General features: G+C 40.4%; 1 long non-coding RNA gene across 1 annotated transcript in view; it reads left to right on the forward strand.

The window, feature by feature from the left end:
- LOC147027716 (uncharacterized) overlaps positions 1-20,823 on the forward strand; it is an 82,252-nt gene that overhangs the window by 14,004 nt on the left and 47,425 nt on the right. The window contains exon 3 of the long non-coding RNA XR_015056896.1: positions 673-791. This is a non-coding gene — a long non-coding RNA (uncharacterized LOC147027716). The remainder of the gene's footprint in view (positions 1-672; positions 792-20,823) is intronic.

The following is a 20,823-nucleotide window of genomic DNA, read 5'->3' on the forward strand; positions in this document are numbered from 1 at the left end:
AATCAATTTCAATCTGAAAAATCATCAAGTTTCTTCTGATTGACCTGAGCTTTGATTAAGATTGTCAATTTTAATCTTAAGGAAATGGACAATTTGATGTATCCATGGCAACCTTTAGAGAGGGGGGGTGGATTTTGTAAATATCGTGTCATGCACGACGTCGTCTTCTTGTTTGTTTGTTTGTTTGTCCATCGCCTACAGATCACAATTCTAAACCGATTGTCTTGAAACTTTACCAAATTGTTGAGGTGGTCTCAACTGAGAAGCCTATTGATTTTACGTCAAATTTATAAAATCGTCATTTTTCATCCGATTGACTTGAAAGTTGAACAGGATTTGCACATTGCATCACTGAATTGGGAAACCCACAATTCGAGGTCAAAAGGTCAATCAAGGTCAAACTCCTAAAATCATCAATTTCAACCTGAAATATCATCAATTTTCTTCTGATTGACCTGAGCTTTGATTAAGATTGTCAATTTTAATCTTAATGAAATGGACAATTTGATGTATCGATGGCAACTTTTGAAGAGGGGGGTGGATTTTGTAAGTATTGTGCTCTGCACGGCGTCTTTTTCTTGTTACTTGCAAAATCGAAGATTTCTCAAGTGTATTGGTTGTATGGTTGATTTTGTTATTCTGTCTGTCTGTCTGTCTGTTTGTCGCCTACAGGTCACAATTTTCAACCGATCTTCACGAAACTTCACCACATGGCAGAGATTGGCATAAGGAAGAAGCCTCAGAAGGAAGAAGCCTAAAAGGTCAACATAGGCCAAAGGTCAACAACTTAGGTGAGATTTCTAAAATCCTCAATTTTCATCTGATTGACGTGAAATTTAAAGGGGATTTATATTTCAGGTCACTGAATTCAACCACCAATTATTTTGGAGGTCCAGAGAAGCTGAAATTCTAAAATTGTCAATTTTCTTCCAATTCACTTGAAATTTGAACAAGAGTTGCATGTTTGGTCATTTAATTCAACCAAGAATTATTTTTGACATCAAATTTGTTTTATGGATTTTGCAAGTGTCATGCGCTGCACAACGTCTTGTTGTTATTCTGTCTGCTTGTCTGTTTGTCTGTCAATCACCTACAGGTCACAATTCTAAACTGATCACCATGAAACTTCACCAAGTTGTAGAGGTCTCAACTGAGAAGCCTATTGATTTTTAGGTCAAAGGTCATCTTGAGGTCAAATTCCTAAAATCGTCATTTTTTAATCTGATTGACTTGAAAGTTGAACAGGATTTGCACATTGCATCACTGAATTGGTAAACCAACAATTTGAGGTCAAAAGGGCAAAGGTCAACTCGAGGTCAAACTTCTAAAATCAATTTCAATCTGAAAAATCATCAATTTTCTTGTGATTGACCTGAGCTTTGATTAAGATTGTCAATTTTAATCTTAAGGAAATGGACAATTTGATGTATCCATGGCAACCTTTAGAGGGGGGGGTGGATTTTGTAAATATCGTGTCATGCACGATGTCGTCTTGTTTGTTTGTTTGTCCATCGCCTACAGATCACAATTCTAAACCAATTGTCTTGAAACTTTACCAAATTGTTGAGGTGGTCTCAACTAAGAAGCCTATTGATTTTAAGTCAAATTTATAAAATCGTCATTTTTCATCCGATTGACTTGAAAGTTGAACAGCATTTGCACATTGCATCACTGAATGGGGAAACCCACAATTCGAGGTCAAAAGGTCAATCAAGGTAAAACTCCTAAAATCATCAATTTTCTTCCGATTGACCTGAGCTTTGATTAAGATTGTCAATTTTAATCGAAAGGAAATGGACAATTTGATGTATACATGGCAACCTTTGGAGAGGGGGGGGGTGGATTTTGTAAGTATTGTGCTCTGTACGACGCGTCGTCTTGTTTGTTTGTTTGTCCATTGCCTCCAGATCACAATTCTAAACTGATTGTCATGAAACTTTCCCAAATTGTAGAGGTAGTCTCAACTGAGAAGCCTCTTGATTTTTAGGTCAAAGGTCAACTTGAGGTCAAATTTCTAACATCATCATTTTTCATCCGATTGACTTGAAAGTTGAACAGGATTTGCACATTGCGTCACTGAATTGGGAAACCAACTATTTAAGGTCAAAAGGTCAAAGGTCAACTCAAGGTCAAACTTCTAAAATCATTAATTTCAATCTGAAAAATAATCAGTTTTCTTCCAATTGAACTGAGCTTTTTAGGAGTCGGAACTGCTTGAAAGTTCGATTCTGGAGCTTAACTTTTGTTATTCTGCTTAGTTTAAGAGATTCTCAAGGTGATCACATGTGCAGAAATGAAATAAAGCAACGGATGCTGACCTCTCCAGGCGTTTATAAGCATTGCAATGTACCAAGTGATTCATAGCTATGATGAACAGGCATTTGATAATATCAGTGAGTAAAGTGAAGAAAAAAAACTTTATCGTTAAGAAATCATTACTGACTGTTCCAAGTCAAGGCAAGGCTGAGCAGGCCAAAAAACATGGCAGCTTCAGACCTCAGTGAGGTTACCTTGGATACGCCTTCAGACCCCAAAGAGTGGTGACTGAGGATGCGTCTGGTGAAGGATGTAATTAAATAAGGGCATTAATTATCTTCAAAAGGGGTGTTTTAATGAACCCAAACACCCAATTTTCAGTTACGCACTTCCTTGAAGTTTTCTTAGCATGCTTGCAAAGTCAGGCTGCTAGGTTTCATGGTTTTCGAGTTATGGAGGAGACACACTGACTGACACACTGACTGACTGACAGACTGACAGACTGACTGACACACTGACACACACACACACACACACACACACACACACACACACACACACACACACACACATACACACACCCACACACATACACCCCCCCCACACACACACACACAAACACACACACACACACACACACACACACACACACACACTCTGACATTTATTAGTATAGATATTTAGATGTAACTGTGATATTTAATTGACTTTCACAGAAATTTTAATTATTATCAACCTATATTGCACACTTTTAACTTCCCACAACTGGTTTATGGGGAATAGCATCTTGTGGTGCAGCTTTTGTCAGGGAAAGATTTTGGCCGAAGTCTTTTATGAATTGGCTGGCCAGTCCTGACCTTCAACTGAAGGTGGCAGGAATTTGGCAAGAGTACCGGTGATAATTCTACATTTCCATATTAAATTACCAGCCAGAATTAGCTGGTAATTGGAAAAACTCCTGAGTTCTGAGGTTTTTTTTCTTTTGGATCCTTCCAAAAGCAGAATGGCTGGAAATGCATCAAAACACTAATCACTAATCACTAATCACTAATCTAGTGAAGAGTGGGCACAAACATTTAACCACAACTGAGGTCTGAAGTGAGTGGGTTTACTTATGCTTTCTTGATGTTTTAATGTTCTTTTCTGTTATACTTTGTAACAAAAGGAATTGATATGATTGTCAAATGTAAAGAAATTGCGTCCATTGTTAGTCTCGCCCCGAAGTGGATACGAGACTATTACAATGCCTCTGCGTCTGTGTCTATGTCTGTCCTGTGTGTGTCCTTGTCTACATATTTTCACTTTAAAAATGGTTTTCTCTGCAAATGCTTGTCTGATCGATGCAAAACTTTAAACATAGGAGGGACTCCCCATGGAGAATATTTTTTTGCTAACTCTGATGCCATGGTATGGTAGTATGGTAACCATATTGGGTTAAATAAATATAATTAGACATCATTTTCTCCAAAACCGCTCAATAAAAAAATTGAAACTTGGCTCATGTCATCAACTCCCCAGAGGGTATATTGGGTGATAATGATGACATCATCTGTGAAGTATTCCAGCCATAATTTGTTGAATTGAAATCTTTATCTGAAAAATCTGAAACTTCATAAATCTGATTCATGACCCATTAAATTAAAAAAGTGAAGAATTAAATTTACAAGGTTCATAACCCATGCCAAGAAACCATGTGATATAATAGGGTGCATGAATAATAAGGGTATATGGGCCATAATAGTAACGTCTTTCGTTCACGATGGTATTTTTGTTCACAATGAACACGTGAGGTGAGACTTTACGCTCTACAAGTGCCATTCCAGTTTTAGTTTTGTAAACAAATTAATCTGACCTTTGGCTTAGTCTTGAGGCTTTCTGCGAAAGAACCACTCACATATATTGTAGTTAACATCATTGCATGTATATTCACTCAATTTGAATAGACCATCAATGCGGACTGCAAAAGAAACAGGATTGGCTTGTTTTGTAGTTAAACCATGCTCATGAAAATTAGGTATATTGTCTTATTAATGTACTTGATCAAACCCATGATCCATTTGATTAAAATTGAAAGAAGTATAGTATAAGGAAAGTGCACTAAAGTATACTGTAAAGGGAGATCATTCCTTGTTAAAGGAAATATTGGATTCGCTGATGTTTTGGGCACATAACGGGGATTTTGTGTGCTAATCTGATCTGATCGAGAAGTGTGCTATTTTAGTTGAAAGAAACAGCTGTACTTTCACTCCTGGATGGGGAAAAAAGCAACGTATCTCCCCCCCCCCCCAAATTAAAAATACGGTAAGGACTTTTATATGTCTAAATATCACATGCTGTAACATTGTTCTCCATTCGTAGTTCATTATTGGGAAGGCAACAACAAAACACCCAGCATCACCCTTACCAAGAGACTGCTTCTGCAGCACCGACACTCTGTTAAGAGTATGGTACATTGATGATGATGAGTATGTCATAAGTAGCAAGTATCTTTATGGGTGTTAAGATGGGAGCTTAAAACATCGACGTTCATACGTAATAATTTTAAAAACTTCACAATTAACTTTTCATGTCATCCATCTGATTACTGAATGGACTGCTACGTATATATATATATATATATATATATATATATATATATATATATATATATATATATATATATATATATATATATATATATATATATATATATATATATATATATATATATATATATATATATATATATATATATATATATATATATATATATATATATATGTATATATATATATATATATATATATATATATATATATAGTATATATATATATGTATATATATATTTTTTTTTTTTTTACAAGCAATTGTGCAAGTGACCCAAAATGTTTGCTCGCATGATAAAAAAATATTTACTAGTAGCCATCATTAACTCATTCAGACAAGTGTAGACAACTCATTTATGGAGATAATTCCTTTACTCAGTACTATGGCATGAATATTGATTGTTCTAGTACTCAGTACAAGGTGGACTTGTATTTTGTTGTATTCAGTGGCCTGCTTATAGGTGTGATTTTCATGCAAACCATGATTTATTCTATGGTTACTGTGTGCTACTTCAGTAATATTGATAAATTATTTTTGTATCGTATGAGAATTCAAAGTCAATTATTCATAACTTAAGTGTGATATATTGGTTGTTGTACAAACGTAGAAACCACAACATTTGAAAACACTCAATGTGCACTTGACTCGTATATTAACATGGTTTTCCCAAAGTGTTGTAAGCTATCAGGCCCAATACTCTCAAAAGTTAGGCTGTGATGCATAGCCAAGTCCGATATGCTTAAAACCCATGTAACAATCCTTCAGATTGGCCTGGCTTGCTTTTTCATCTGAGCATCGAGCTCTTGAAGTCCTTGACCCCACGTTCAAATCTCCTTTACATTGTGTTGGTGCACTTTGTAATTCGTGTTAAAGTACACTGATGTCTCTTAATGTCCTTGCACCACTGATTTATGTATTAGCTCCACCATGAACCACAGATCAATGGATAAAACAAATTAACAACAAAAAATCGTGTTCCATACTCTTACATTCGCAACTATTATCACACCAGTGTCTGTCGATTAGCATGGTGCAACAGCCGCACAATCACGTTCCAATCTTTTGGCAACTATGCGACATGATCATATCACCGGTTCACACCAATGTCATTCCGATTTCAATTTCCTTCTCTGTAACTTTCTCGCATTCTGGAACCCAACCTTCACTGGAGAATGGCTTGTATTTTAATTGTGTACATGGTTTGCATCAGATGCACTTTTTGAAGATATTCATTACTTTTCCTGTGGAGCATATGATCTAAGATGCCAACATACATTTGTAATGCTATACTTGTTTGGAAAAAAATATCAAAAAACAAACAAACAAGAAAACGCTCATCTGAAAAACTAAACATAGATTTTTTTCTTTTAAAGAATGCGAGATAATTGCAATCAGTCCAGGCCACATGATTCCAAAATTCCCAGGAATGTAATCAAAGCATCTGGCTCGTCCCGCTTACGTCCATGAAAGAGGAGACAGGACAGATCACCTCCCAAGTTCAATAAAGCTGCTAAGAGAGAGAGACGGAGGCAATAACTTTGTTGACATATAATTTACAGCATTCGGACAGTAATGCAAACAAACAATGAGGATATATCGGGTCAGATAAATTGGACCTTCATGTGGGCTATCTGATCCTTTGTTCAGGGAAAGGACAGAATGAGATGTACTTTTGTTTGTATGAAGGGGAAAATAAGGGTTTTTGGTTGGGCGAAGGGTGGGGGGGGGGGATAATATCTGATGGCAGACAAAGAGGAAGGGGGAACACGTAATATATTTATTTTTTAAAAATTCAAAATTATTCTTCACTGATTGATCTATCTGCTCCTCACGATTATACAATTATGAACGTTAAGTCATGTGAGACATCTGGCAAGGTTTGCCTTTCTATACTCCTGCTTTTTGTGCTGCAGAAGTATGCTACTTTCGCTACCCTTTCTTTGTTCATCTGGGACGCCATTTAGGCCTTGACCCAAAGCCTGGCGTCCCATTCATTTCCTAGCCCACAGTTCCAGCGCCAGGCCCCCATTTAGCTCAGGCACAATGAGTTACGGGTCTTGGCATGTGTGCAGTCATGCTATTCCATCCCCCATCTTCTCACTTCCTTTCCTTTTCCTCCACCATTCTTTGGTACTTTATCAGGTTGGAGTCCATACGTTTTAGCCAATTCATCACAACCTTCCTACCACATCAGTATATTTCTTGAAAGGCCTTCGTTTGTTAAACACCATGTCTTGACAAGCTTGTGAAATAAATTTACCTTGAAAAATGCTATGCAAGCCATGTTAACCTATTGGGATGACTGTCGAGGTTGAGGTTGAGGTCGAGAGCATTTCTTCACCAACCTTCCATCCAATTCCTTCCTCGGATGCCTCTAACCCTTTCTCAAACAGAAGTCCCACGTGCTTTTCTCAGCCTATAAAACAAGACCTTTAGGGTAATTCTGGGTCAGTTGAGAAAAGATGGAAACCGGCAGGCACTTTCCCTGTCCCTTCTTGGACCTTGACCTTCAGCTCACCCTCATTAGGGTGGAAAGTGACACCAACTGCGAGAATTCAGAAGATCACTATTAGTGCCCTTAAGGAAGCAGTCAGTGTGCCTTGAAACATGGTAACCTACAGGCTGAAGACTTCCTTCTTCACTTATGGACATGTCATTCGCAGCTGTGCAATCCACCATATGCTAACACCAACATCTTACTGTATTTCAAATCGTAAATGTTCTCGATATTATAATGTCTTCTAATCCCTCCCTTCCCATAAACACCACAAATGCACACTGTGTTTCAAATGCAGAGAAAAAGAATCAAAAGTAACATAAAAATGATAACCATCATTATATTAAAGTGCAGTATGCAGAAGAAAGACAAAAACTGTGTTCAGCGGCCTTAATGAGCTGCATACAAATAGCACATTAGAGCCAAAAAGAGTAAAAAAAAAAGATGGATGAAACAATTGCATTCGGACAACGCGGGGGAAAAAGTCTATTGCCACAGGGGAACTTCAGGGTATACAGACGATGCGTATTTGAAATTTCTCAATTTACAGAGCAGAAAGTCGAGGAGTGGAAAATGCAAGATGTTTCAAAATATTTATAGTTCTTATATTTTAACAATCGATAGCACTCAATCGTCTCAAATACTTTTTTGCAATGTTTGTGCAAAATTATTTTTAGAGTTCTGTGAAACTGAATGTGATTCTTGGAAGACTCGTTTGCCAAACTCGGCATGTCAAAGCATTTTCTTATTTGCTTTTGAAAAGTGTATAGCATGAGTGTTAGGCAGCATTTTAGTGCCCATCACATTAACCTTGAGGGCATTTAAGAGTCCACCATGGAGTATCAACTGGTGCCACTTGTTGGCCGGCCAGATTCGGTTTTCAGGCAGGAGGTCATTATTGAGTCATTCCTCGACTCTGGCATGTTCGTTGTATGAAATATATTTCAACTGCAACTTGAAATTCAGTTATTAACGGTTCTCATTCAAACCTCTTGCAGGTTAGTGGTTTGAATGAGGTATGGTTAATTGGAGTAGAAGGATTGTGAGTAGGGAACTGTATTGACAAGAGATGGTGGTGCACCAGGTGCGTAAACTTCTGGAGGATAAACTCCAATTGTTCTACAAACTGGAGTGAAGAGGAACAAAATAATGTAGGTGGCTGGAAAGCCTGGATTTTGCGATATTAATCGTGTTGAGGGGGAGGTGCGTTACTGGAAGAATGTGTACACGTTGAAGGAGCTGGCAAGGGTTGTAGGGCTGAGGGAGTTGAGGGAGTGAGACCAGAAGATATAGGAGGTAAGCAACAGAGAGGCCACCAATCTGTCTGCAATGCGAGATTGAATTAACTTGAATCTTAAAACGAATTCCTCATCAAAGACAGTGTTGTATCCAATATATATATATATATATATATATATATATATATATATATATATATATATATATATATATATATATATATATATATATATATATATATATATATATATATACAGGGTGAGTCAAAAGTAGCACCTGATTTCTGTCAGTTAATTGTTTGTTTAGCATTTGTATTACAGTGTACAAGAAGGTAGAAATAAATGAATGACATGTTTATCTAACCATTTATTCAAGAAAAATTATTACGGAACTGTACCAAGCTGTTTTACTTGCAATTTTCAAAGTGCCCTCGCTCGTGATCGAAGCACAATTGCAGCCGAGCAGACACACGTCTGCAGAGTTCGATATCAATTTCCTCAAACTTTGCAGTGATTTTAACCTTCAATTCCTAAATGGTACGAGGCTTTTCATGATAAACAAGGTCTTTCATGAGCCCCAAAGAAAGAAATCTGGAGGTGTAAGGTCTGGGGAGCATGCCGGCCACTCGATCGGACCGCGGCGGCCGATCCACTTTCTGAGAATGTTTTCATCAAGCCACTGACGAACATAACGTCCATAATGAGGTGGAGCTCCATCATGCTGGAAATAACAGTCCTGATCTTGTACCCTGGGCCAAAAGAAGGTTTGCAGCATATCCAGGTAAATTTCTGCAGTGACAGATCCCTCAAAGAAAAGGGTTCAATTATCCCCAATGGAGATATGGCTGCCCAAACTGTCACTCCAGGTAAATTTACCTCCTTCTCAACTGTCACTCTTGGGTTATTCACAGCCCAGTAGACACAAATGTGTCTGATAATTGTGCCATTAAGCTTAAAACATGCCTCATCTGACCACCAGATGTTGTCGAGCATTGTGTCCTCTTCGTGAAGTTGAGCTAAGAACTTTTCGCAAAATTGAAGATGGCGGTCGTCATCTCCATCATGAAGGGCATGCAGTAAGTGTGGAATGTAAGGTTTCCATTTTTTTCGTGAAGGATACGGATAACACTTGATTGGCTCACTTCCAACTCTGCAGATAAATGGCGAGTTGACTTTTGCGGACTTTGTTCCAGTCTTCTGATGGCTTCTTCAGACTTAGCTACATTTGTTGCTGTTTTCGGACGACCGGACTTCTTTGCAGTGGCTTACGACCCTGTTGCTTCAAATTTCTCGACAATCAATCGTATGTTTCTTCCCTGAGGTGGGTTAATATCGAATTCCTGTGCCAAATGGCGTGCTGCCATCGCTGGTTGTTCATTACATTTTTAGTAATGTTTCACGGCCGCAATACGTTGATTCATTGAAAGGTAATTCATGGTTCAATTTGGTGCAAATTCAGTAACTTTCCAAACTCGCAGCAATAACCTGCAAAACAAAATCAAAAATAAATATATTACGAAAATTAATAATCTGCAAGACAATTATTAACAACATGATTTCCCAGAAAGAATCTGACAGCCGAAAAAACGGAAATCGGCCGCTACTTTTTACTCAGCCTGCAAATGTTTATATACATATATATATATATATATATATATATATATATATATATATATATATATATATATATATATATATATATATATATATATACACTACTATACCATGTAGTGAAGATCGGTTTATACCATGTAGTGAAGACACTTCCCTCACGTCTCTCGCCAAAGAAGCTGCATAAAGCAACCCAAGAAGGCCAACACAAGGTAAGCGCTTTGTTGTTTAAAACCCTTCCCAAAGGTCCTCCGCAGCTATAAAGATGTTCACACATAGTACACAAATGAGAATCCCAATGCTACACCGTCCCCCCCCCCCACCCCCCCGGCTGCCAGACCGGTTTCATTGCATATTCCATATTCGTGAATTATGAGCGACAGTACAGACAGCAATGCAGACAACTGAGGCTCCCAAACATGTACCATGTACAAGCGTCATGCTTGGAAGCCTCACTGGCATGCATTGCTGTCTGCGCTGTCACTGATGATTCGCAAACTGTGTTTAAACTGGTCTGGCAGCCAAGGGGGTGTGTAGCATTGGGATTCTCCTGTGTGTACTATGTGTGAACGTTTTTATATTTGCAGAAGTACTCTGGGAAGGGTTTGAAACAGCAAAGTGCTTTCCTTGTTTCAGCCTTTTTGGGTTGCTTTACGCAGCTTCTTTGGCTCAAGGAGTGTGGGAGGTGTCCATTATTTATATAATCCTAGCCACCTGAATTTAGTTGATTAGGTGAGAGCTGATTGGCTATTACATCCATTCACAGGTGAGAGACGTGGGTGGATCTTTCCATATGAAATGAATATATATATATATATATATATATATATATATATATATATATATATATATATATATATATATATATACGATCCCTGTGTCGCAAGAGGCGACCAGGGTTGCGTCAGGAAGGGCATCCGGCGTAAAACATGTGCCAAATCACTATGCGGATCATATGGATGATCCGCTGTGGCGACCCCTAACGGGAGCAGCCGAAAGAAGAAGAAGAAGAAGATATATATATATATATATATATATATATATATATATATATATATATATATATATATATACATATATATATATATATATATATATATATATATATGTATATATATATATATATATATATGTATATACACTGATGAGCCAAATATTATGATCACTGATGGGTGAAGTGAATAACATTGATTATCTTGTTATAATGGCACCTGTCAAGGAGTGGGATATATTAGGCAGCAAGTGAACAGTCAGTTCTTGAAGTTGATGTGTTGGATGCAGGAGAAATGGGCAGGAATAAAGACCTGAGCGACTTTGACAAGGGCCAAATTGTTATGGCCAGACGACTGGGTCAGAGCATCTCTGAAATGGCAAGGCTTGTGGGGTGCTCCCGGTCAGCAGTGGTGAGTACCTACAAACAGTGGTCCGAGGAGGGACAAACCACAAACCAGCGACAGGGTGTTGGGCGCCCAAGGCTCATCAGTGTGTGAGGGCAACGAAGGCTATCCCGTCTGGTCCGAGCCGACGGAAGGTCGACTGTGGCACAAGTCACAGAAAATTTTAATGGTGTTCACGAGAGGAATTTCTCACAACCCACAGTGCATCGCACCTTGCTGTGTATGGGGCTGCGTCGCCGCAGACCAGTCAGATTGCCCATGATGACCCCTGTCCACCGTTGAAAGCACTTACAATGGGCAAGTGAACGTCGGAACTAAACCTTGGAGCAGTGGAAGAAGATCGCCTGGTCCGATGAGTCCCGCTTTCTTTTAGATCACATGATTGACCGTGTATGTGTGTGCTGTTTACCTGGGAAAGTGATGGCACCAGGATGCACTGTGAGAAGACTACAAGCCGGTGGAGGGAGTGTGATGCTCTGGGCAATACGCTGCTGGGAAACCCTGGGTCCGGCCATTCATGTGGACGTCAATTTGACACGTGTCACCTTCCTAAACATCGTTGCAGACCAGGTACACCCCTTCATGGCAATGGTATTCCCTGATGGCAGTGGCATCTTTTAGCAGGATAATGCGCCCAGCCACACTGCGCACATTGTTCGGGAATGGTTTGAGGAACATAATGAAGTGTTCACGGTGTTGCCTTGGCCTCCAAATTCTCCAGAACTCAATACGATTGAGCATCTGTGGGATGTGCTGGACCGACAACTCCGATCCACGGTGGCTCCACCTCACAACTTACAGGACTTGAAGGATCTGCTGCTAATGTTTTGGTGCCAGATACCACAGGACACCTTCAGGGGTCTTGTAGAGTCCATGCCTCGGTGGGTCGGTGCTGTTTTGGCGGCACACGGAGGACCAACAGCATATTAGGCAGGTGGTCATAATGTTTTGGCTCATCGGTGTATATAGACATACGTGTGTGTGTGTGTATGTATATATATATATATATATATATATATATATATATATATATATATATATATATATATATATATATATATATATATATATATATATATATATATATATATATATATATAGTTGCGGTTCTGGAAATCGCATCCCTCCAACACCAACAGCAGCCAACATACAGTGGTCCCCAGTCAGTTATTTCATTATTGTACATTGAGATAGTCCCTTCCTTCTTGTCTAGTGGGTCGAACGGGACAGCGCGTTGTGTAAATCTCATAGTTAAGTCTGAGTAAATCTCTGAACTCTTTTCTATTCTTTTTTTTCTCTATTCCTGAGGTAAATCCAAACAAGGGGTTCTCACGTGAGCCAACAGGTGCGACGCTCAGACACCCATCTGTAAAAAACGCAGCCGCGTGCCTGTACTGTGGAACATGGGTCCTCGCGAAAGCCAGCAGGCGCTACGCTCAGACACCCATCTGTAAAAAAACGCAGCCGTGTGCCTGTACTGTGGAACATGGGTCCTCGCGAAAGCCAGCAGGCGCTACGCTCAGACACCCATCTGTAAAAAACGCAGCGACATGCCTGTACTGTGGAACATGGGTCCTCGCGAAAGCCAGCAGGCGCTACGCTTGGACACCCATCTGTAAAAAACGCAGCCGCGTGCCTGTACTGTGGAACATGGGTCCTCGCGAAAGCCAGCAGGCGCTACGCTCAGACACCCATCTGTAAAAAACGCAGCGACACGCCTGTACTGTGGAACATGGGTCCTCGCGAAAGCCAGCGGGTATTACGCTCGGACATCCATTTGTAAAAATCATGCCGCAGTCTTCCCGTAAGAATGCGTCCTCGCAGAAGAAATAGGAATAAAACACCAACCACTCACGCTCCGCAGAGCGCGTGCCCCACAGCGTCGACCCCCCCACCACTGTTCAGGCGACTATAAGAGTGACCAACATGACCGCGTCGCTGTAGGAATGCCGTGCTGAAAAAATAGACGGAGTGGCACACCAAGTGCTAACAAATTGCAGTATGCACGCAGCGTACTCTTCCTCAATCCAAATCTCCATTAAATAATTATATCTGTCCCCTTTTCAATCCGAATCTCCATCTAATAATTACATCCAATCCTTTCCCTCAATTTGCTGACACAGATCAGGGCTGGAACGGTGCACACGACACCACCTTTGATAAATGCCAAGTGCTTAATGGCAGCGGACCCACATGCAGTCCCGGGATAATTTATTATCGCACACAGAGCAGGGCACGAATTGCACACATCGTGTTCGGGTCTGTGCATGTGTTTCCGGAGCATGTTACCGTCGGTCTTCGCTGACCACCATGGCCGCGGGAGTCTCCCACGGACAGCGAACGTCTTCTCGCCTCTTCGCCCGGCGAGGCTGCAGCCAGGCAGAGGCATGCTAAATGGCTCAGGCCGCATGGCTTACAGACAGGCAGCACATTGACCGGCATTGACCACTGGTCGCCGTGGGCGGCCCAGCAGTTCGGTGCAGGGCGATTTGTGTCACGGTGCTCAGAGCGAGACGATTCCGCAGCTTGGAACCATTTGGCTGGAAGTAAAGTGGAGCCGCTTCCGGTCATGGCGCCCGGCCTGTGTGCTGGCCAGGGTCCAATCAGAGCACCTGATTAGGATGACGACACATCACTTCGGGTCATCACCCCCGTCCACACCACATGATCGATAAAAGGATGAGTCCCGAGGTGAGCGAGTGTCGTTCCTGCACACAGCTACAGTCTGCTCATTCCTGTCTGCTCGTCCTGGCCTGGGATTGACAACCCACCCATTCACCTGCTGTCTCCGCCCCTTCATCATCGTCTTGCCATTGACTCCACCCATCCTCCCATTTCTCTGGACTCCACCTTCTGACTCTGCCTAAAGTCTGTCCTTCACGCCTGTCGGGCTCGCCGTCTCCCTGGATTGATGCTCAGCTGCTGGAAGTGCCACGAATCGTGAGACGATGCGACAGCTGTCAGTGATGTATCGTGCAGCGGAGCATCTCCCCAAAACGTATTGGTTGCACAATCGGGCAATCGTGCAAGGTATTGAGAGACCATTACCCTCATCCTCTGTCCTATTTTTCTCTTCATTAACTCCTCTTCATCGTGATTGTGTGTGTGTGTGTGTGTGTGTGTGTGTGTGTGTGTGTGTGTGTGTGTGTGTGTGTGTGTGTGTGTGTCATGGTGCCTGTCTTCGCTTAAGTTAAGATTGTACAAGAATTATATCAGGATAACTCTGCTCTGTGTCTGCTTTGTAAGTTGCTTGTTTTAGCCCCTGCCACACCTTGACGTTTTAGCCAGCGTATGCCGACGTATGAAAAATTTGGCAAATACGCTGGCACATGTCGAATACGTTATGGGTAAGTTTTGTATACGTTAAGAGCACGCTGAAGCAGGCTGGCATATGTCATAGTACGCCGAGCTCGTCGACAAATTTTGTGCATGCACAAAATTTCTCTACATATGCCAGCATACGACTCACACATTCCGCATACGCTAGCCATAAGTTGGAGGCACGTTATGCAATCGTTCACACACGTCGACACACGCTACTTGTAAGTTACTCATAAGTCGAAATACGTCGAGGTAATGTCTAGCGTACCCGAAACTTATTTCTAACCTATGAGTAACGTGCTTTGAACCTATGTGTAACATATCTCCAACGCACATTGACGTATGTAGATGTATTTGACGTCTTCCGGACGACCACAGAACTTACTGAACGTGTTTCTAACTTACAGCTACCGTTTAATGGTGTATTGGCAGCATTTAGGGGAATTGGTATATAAAAATGTGGTTCACAGGAGGAACCCATCAGTGTTTCAGACTCCATGGTGAGGAGATGTCCATGTCATCCGAGAGATGGAGGATCCGGCAAGGCTGAGACGAGAATACCTACTAGCCGTCCTCCAACATCAACATGACCTCATCGATTTGACACTGTACCAGTTGCGTGCCAATAGAGCCAGGAGAAGAAGAGGTGAACGGAGGAGAAGGAACTAGGTGACCTTTCAGTCAGAGGGTGAGCGTGATGGGGAGGGTGTGGGTGATGATGGTTCCTCCTTGCGTCTGCGTTCACGGCCACGGCCAGGAGACTTCTTGGCAGCATTTTTCGAAGTTTTCTTCAGCATGACGGTGATGTTGACACTTCGATGTCTCGTGCGGTTATGATTCAAATCGTCGAGTGGCAGCCTTTTAATAGGCTACGCCACGTGATTGTCGGCGATACGCTGCCGTGTGCTATGCATAAGTTAGACTATCGATGGGCATAAGTTGTGAACGCCGACAACACGCTAAGCATTCGTTGGTATAAGTTATGTATAAGTTATTGAAACGTTCTGTGTACATTACTAATACGTTATGCATTTGTCCAACTCGTTAATATACGCCCAAAACTGAAAAAAACATCAATAGTTCAGCATACGCCAGCGTTTTAGATAAATTTTGATACGTTGCCGTACGCTGGCTAAATCGTCAAGTTGTGACAGGGGCTTTATTATCGCACCTCACTTTTTCTTCCTATTTCTGCTCACACACTACAATAAAAGCTCTATTCACTGTGCCACATATCTTACCTTGCCTGGTTGTTAATGAATCCTTTGTAGAAATGTTCCCAGCTCATTTTTGTCTTTTTTTTCATTGATCCAGCATGGTCCATATACTAACCAGCCTGGACTTTATTCCCAATGATCCGTTCCTTTTAGCCGATATGTCCTTGGCAGTGTCGCTCAGCTGCATCTGATCCGGTATGGTGATCCAGTTCGGACAAGGTGTACCGAGGGCGTTTCCCCTGGAAATTAGGTCATGTGATTAATTAGGTAACCACATTAACCCACAGACGGAGGATCTTAGGTCATGTGGTTGAGTTCTTGGCGTTCACGGTTGGTTAACGACGCGCCGCGCCACGGAATTATCCATGTGCGACGACCTGCTATTCCGGGGAGTCTGGTGGGAACCCGAGATAGGTCCCTCCCCCGGTGGTCTTCTCACTTGACCCCTGGCCCACAGCAGTATATATATATATATATATATATATATATATATATATATATATATATATATATATATATATATATATATATATATATATATATATATATATATATATATATATATATATATATATATATATATATATATATATATATATATATATATAGTTATTATTGTCGCCGGATTTGGACCAGTTTTCTCATTCTAAATCTGATGAATTGATGTTACCGTAGGCCACTGGGTGGTTACGTGGTAAAATCTGCCACCCAACACAATACCCCAATTTAGCGATATTCTTTCCTTTGTAATGTCTCTGGTATGTCCTTTTGGGGAATAGTGGCCCTGCGGACCAACCAACGCCAAAGGTTCTGCGCATCCATACCGGGGCCTCATAAATTTGAGATGTGCCGAGAAGCTCAGCGGTGGAATTTCACGTCGAGTTACAGCCAAAAAACACCAATCTGTATGTGGCAGACACGGTGGGGTAATGTCACAATGTGGGGTGTCCTGGGTGTGAATAAAAGGCTGTGCCTGCAAGAGTGCCTAGGTGGTGTGCCCAGTTCGAGTTCCAGTTCCTAGGTCATGTCACCTTTCCAGTTTGCAGAGCCCGACGGAGATCGTGTGTTCCCGCCTCTTGCCTGCAAGAGAGAAGATGTGCGGTGGGCACCACTGGCCTGGCTTTGGAGCCGTTGACTCTGAATGGGACTGTATGGTTCCCTAGCAGGCCGTAACAAGTATTTTCAGTCTTGTCGCTTTTTTTGGTCTTTCTCCTGTGGTGTGCCTGTAGGCTCATTATGACTTATTTCGTTGAGGACTTCCCACTCGTACGAACCCAAGGCACATATTTCACCATAGTAAATATTATTGAATAAAATGTTTTTGTGTTTCTTGTTCTACAATATACACATGATTGCATTGGGTCTCGGTTGAGTTTTTGGAGTCAGCATGATCATGAAACGATTTGGTTTTATAAGTCCTATAAAGAACATATTTGACAGGACATTTAGCATTTAAGTTTAAACCCTTCACCCATTGGCCATGAAAAACTACTCTATGTAACTCTTTTGAGTGGCTCGGTAAGGAGGAGAATCCAACTTGTCACTCAATCGACCTCAGACAAACCAAATCGAGCAAGGTAAAGGAGCAATTAGGCCCTCGATCTGCCTCGGTGTATCTGGGCTAATTGGTCGATGTGACTGCCGCACCAATATAATTATTGTATTAGCATTTAGCTGGCATTGAGGACACATGGAGGAGCTTGTATGATCAAGAGTCATATTGTGCATTTATGGGAATTAGAAGAACACGAGTTGACAATGGACAAATCATAATAAATGGGATTTGCTTGATTGAATGTGAGATCCCTTATTACCTCTGTCACCGAAGGTGAAGGAGGTTATGTTTTTCACTCCTTTCTGTCAGTCTGTTTGTCTGTGTCCAGGATATCTCAAAAATTTTGGAATGATCCGGATGAAATTTTGTGGACATGTTGGGTGTGTGACAAGGAGTAATTGATTTGATGTTGGTGAAGATCCAAATCTGGATGTGGATATGAGTTATTTAATTTTTAAAGTGAATCTTCACCATTGAGAGATTGATTCGAAAACGATATGGTTCTGAATAGCACGATATTTCAAAAATGTATTGGGCCCAATATGTTGTCGTGGATCAGGCATTACTTGGCGGAGGTATGTGCTCCACCGAGTGCCATTCTAGTATTGAATTATGTGTTGAGAATGGGTTTGCTGAATAGGCCACCCCAAAGACTTTTATTATCACTGGTAAAGAGATCATTATCAGCATTCAGAGGCATGCTGAGGATGATGAGGTTGTGGAGTGGGGTGGGGAGTGGGCAGTGAGGAGTGTAGAGGGTGGTTATGGAGGAAGGGAATAAAGAATGGGGGAAATGGACGTGGGTGGGGGAATTGGAAGGGGAGGGGAGGAAAGAGGTGGGGATCCAGCAAATCGAAAAATAGAACTGCTGGGACTCTATCATTAAGTTTACCCATAACCATGAGTTGTACCATTAAAGAGCATGTTTCTATTTGGTTCTATCATTAAGTTTACCCATCACCATGCAATGTTCTAATGGCTATTTGTCACCACCAGGGAGTCAGCACAGTGAGAAAGGTTTCCTTAGAAATGTTTTTTTTTTTACTGTTGTGGTTAGTTAGTGTGTGGTGGTGGGATGGCTAATTTTAGGACACCAAGCGCAATGGTGTGTTGTTTGCAAATAGCATGGTAGGAGGCTAATGTGCGTGAGCATATGGTCCGGGGAATAAAACTTAATTCCAGGCTGACATTTGAAGGTGCTTCGGTTCTCTATGACTATCAGTTCTTTTAATGGAGGAAATTTTGCAATGCACACCTTCACTTGTCCTTGTCAATAGATGCATAATCCCAAATGTGATTACATTGATCTTAGCTATTTATTCATACTGTTTGTGATTCCTGCAAGGAAATTGGGATTATTGGCTGAGCTTGCCTCAGCAACATCATCTACATGTACAGTTTATATTTATATAGTTTGAGATTATTTTTGTTATATTTGCTCTCAAAGAATATTTACAAATTACTGTGACAGACATTCAAAATGTTTCACGGATGAGATAAACAATAATCCAAGATGTACCAACTTTTATTTATTTTCCAATATACAAAGTTATACAAGTAGTGGGAAAATATCTATATATATATATATATATATATATATATATATATATATATATATATATATATATATATATATATATATATATATATATATATATATATATATATATATATATATATTGGTTCACGAAAAAATATTTTCACGAAAAAAATAAGTGACTTTAAGACGTTCACACCTTTCAGACCTTTTAATACCTTTAGACCATTTTTAGATGTTTTAAGATTGTTTATGCCCCTTGAGACAATTCAACCCCTTTGGACCTTTAATTACACCCTTAAACAGACCCCTTCGACATTTTCAGACCCTTAAATGCAATACACCATTTAGACCCCTTCAGACCTTTCGACCTTTTGACCTCTCAACCTTTACAAACTTTCAGACCTTTGCCCTTTTGACCATTTAGAACTTTAATTTGCAATCAATGACCTTTCAATTAGTAAATCCTTCCATTTATTTGCCACACAAAATAGATCACACAAAATGCTGAAAGACTAATGCTAGATATTTTGAGAGACAAAATTTTGATAGACAAAATGCTAAAAAAAAATATATATATATATGTATGTATATATATATATATATATATATATATATATATATATATATATATATATATATATATATATATATATATATATATATATATATTCGTTATTGTTGTGTGTGTCTGTCTGCCTGTCTGTCACGAGCATAGCTCCGTGGGTTTTGATCCGATCCTGATAATATTTTGGTGGGAGGTTTATATCATGATCTAGTTGTGTTTTCCTGAGAATGGGCATGGTGCGCCCATTATGGGCGGAGCCATGCCCAAAAAACGTGTTTCTAGGGGGTAGCCAATTTCAATTTGCATCTTCTCCTTGGGGGTTTGTCGACTCTGACAGTGGTTTCGGTATTTGGTTAGCCCAATGGCACCTGCATAGCCCCACGGAGCTCGATTTTTCATTTTCATCACAAGGTCAAGGTGACAAGGTCACGAACTTAGAAAATTGCGAATTTTGACATAAAAATCATACGACCGCCCAAACTTTGAGAGCTGGGATGACAATATTTTTATGCATAATCTTGAGGTCATTCCCCACCTAAATTCTAGATACCATTTTGCTCCATCTCGAACACCTTGCCCGTGGCGCCCCCTTCAAGTTTGTTTTTACGCTGATTTCATCCAAGTATGGATAATTATATAATCCGAGGAGTGCAAAATGCCATAAAGCCTATATGACGTTATATTGTTCCTAGAATGTTCCAGAGGAAGTTTTGCACCAAAGGTCATAAGCCTTGACCTTTGACCTTTAAAGTTCACAAAGGTCAAATTTTCAAAGTTGTGGGAATCAAACCGGGTTTTCGACCTTCTTCGACGAACTAACTCCAATAAGCTATAGCATGTATCTTGTTTCCTTATTTTAATGTCCACAACATTGTTTTGTGACCTTTAAAGGTTATGCAAAGGTCAAATTTTGAAAGTTGTTGAACGAAACCGGGTTTTCGACATTTTGCAGCTTATACCTGTCACTCGTACCACATCATGTTGATCATTTTTATAACTTGGTCAAAAATGATCACATTGTCTCATCCTTGACTTGTGAA

This window comes from Eptatretus burgeri, chromosome 4 (assembly GCF_056783735.1).
Source record: "Eptatretus burgeri isolate ZD-2024b chromosome 4, Ebu_testis_v1, whole genome shotgun sequence".
Classification (NCBI taxonomy): Eukaryota; Metazoa; Chordata; class Myxini; order Myxiniformes; family Myxinidae; genus Eptatretus; species Eptatretus burgeri.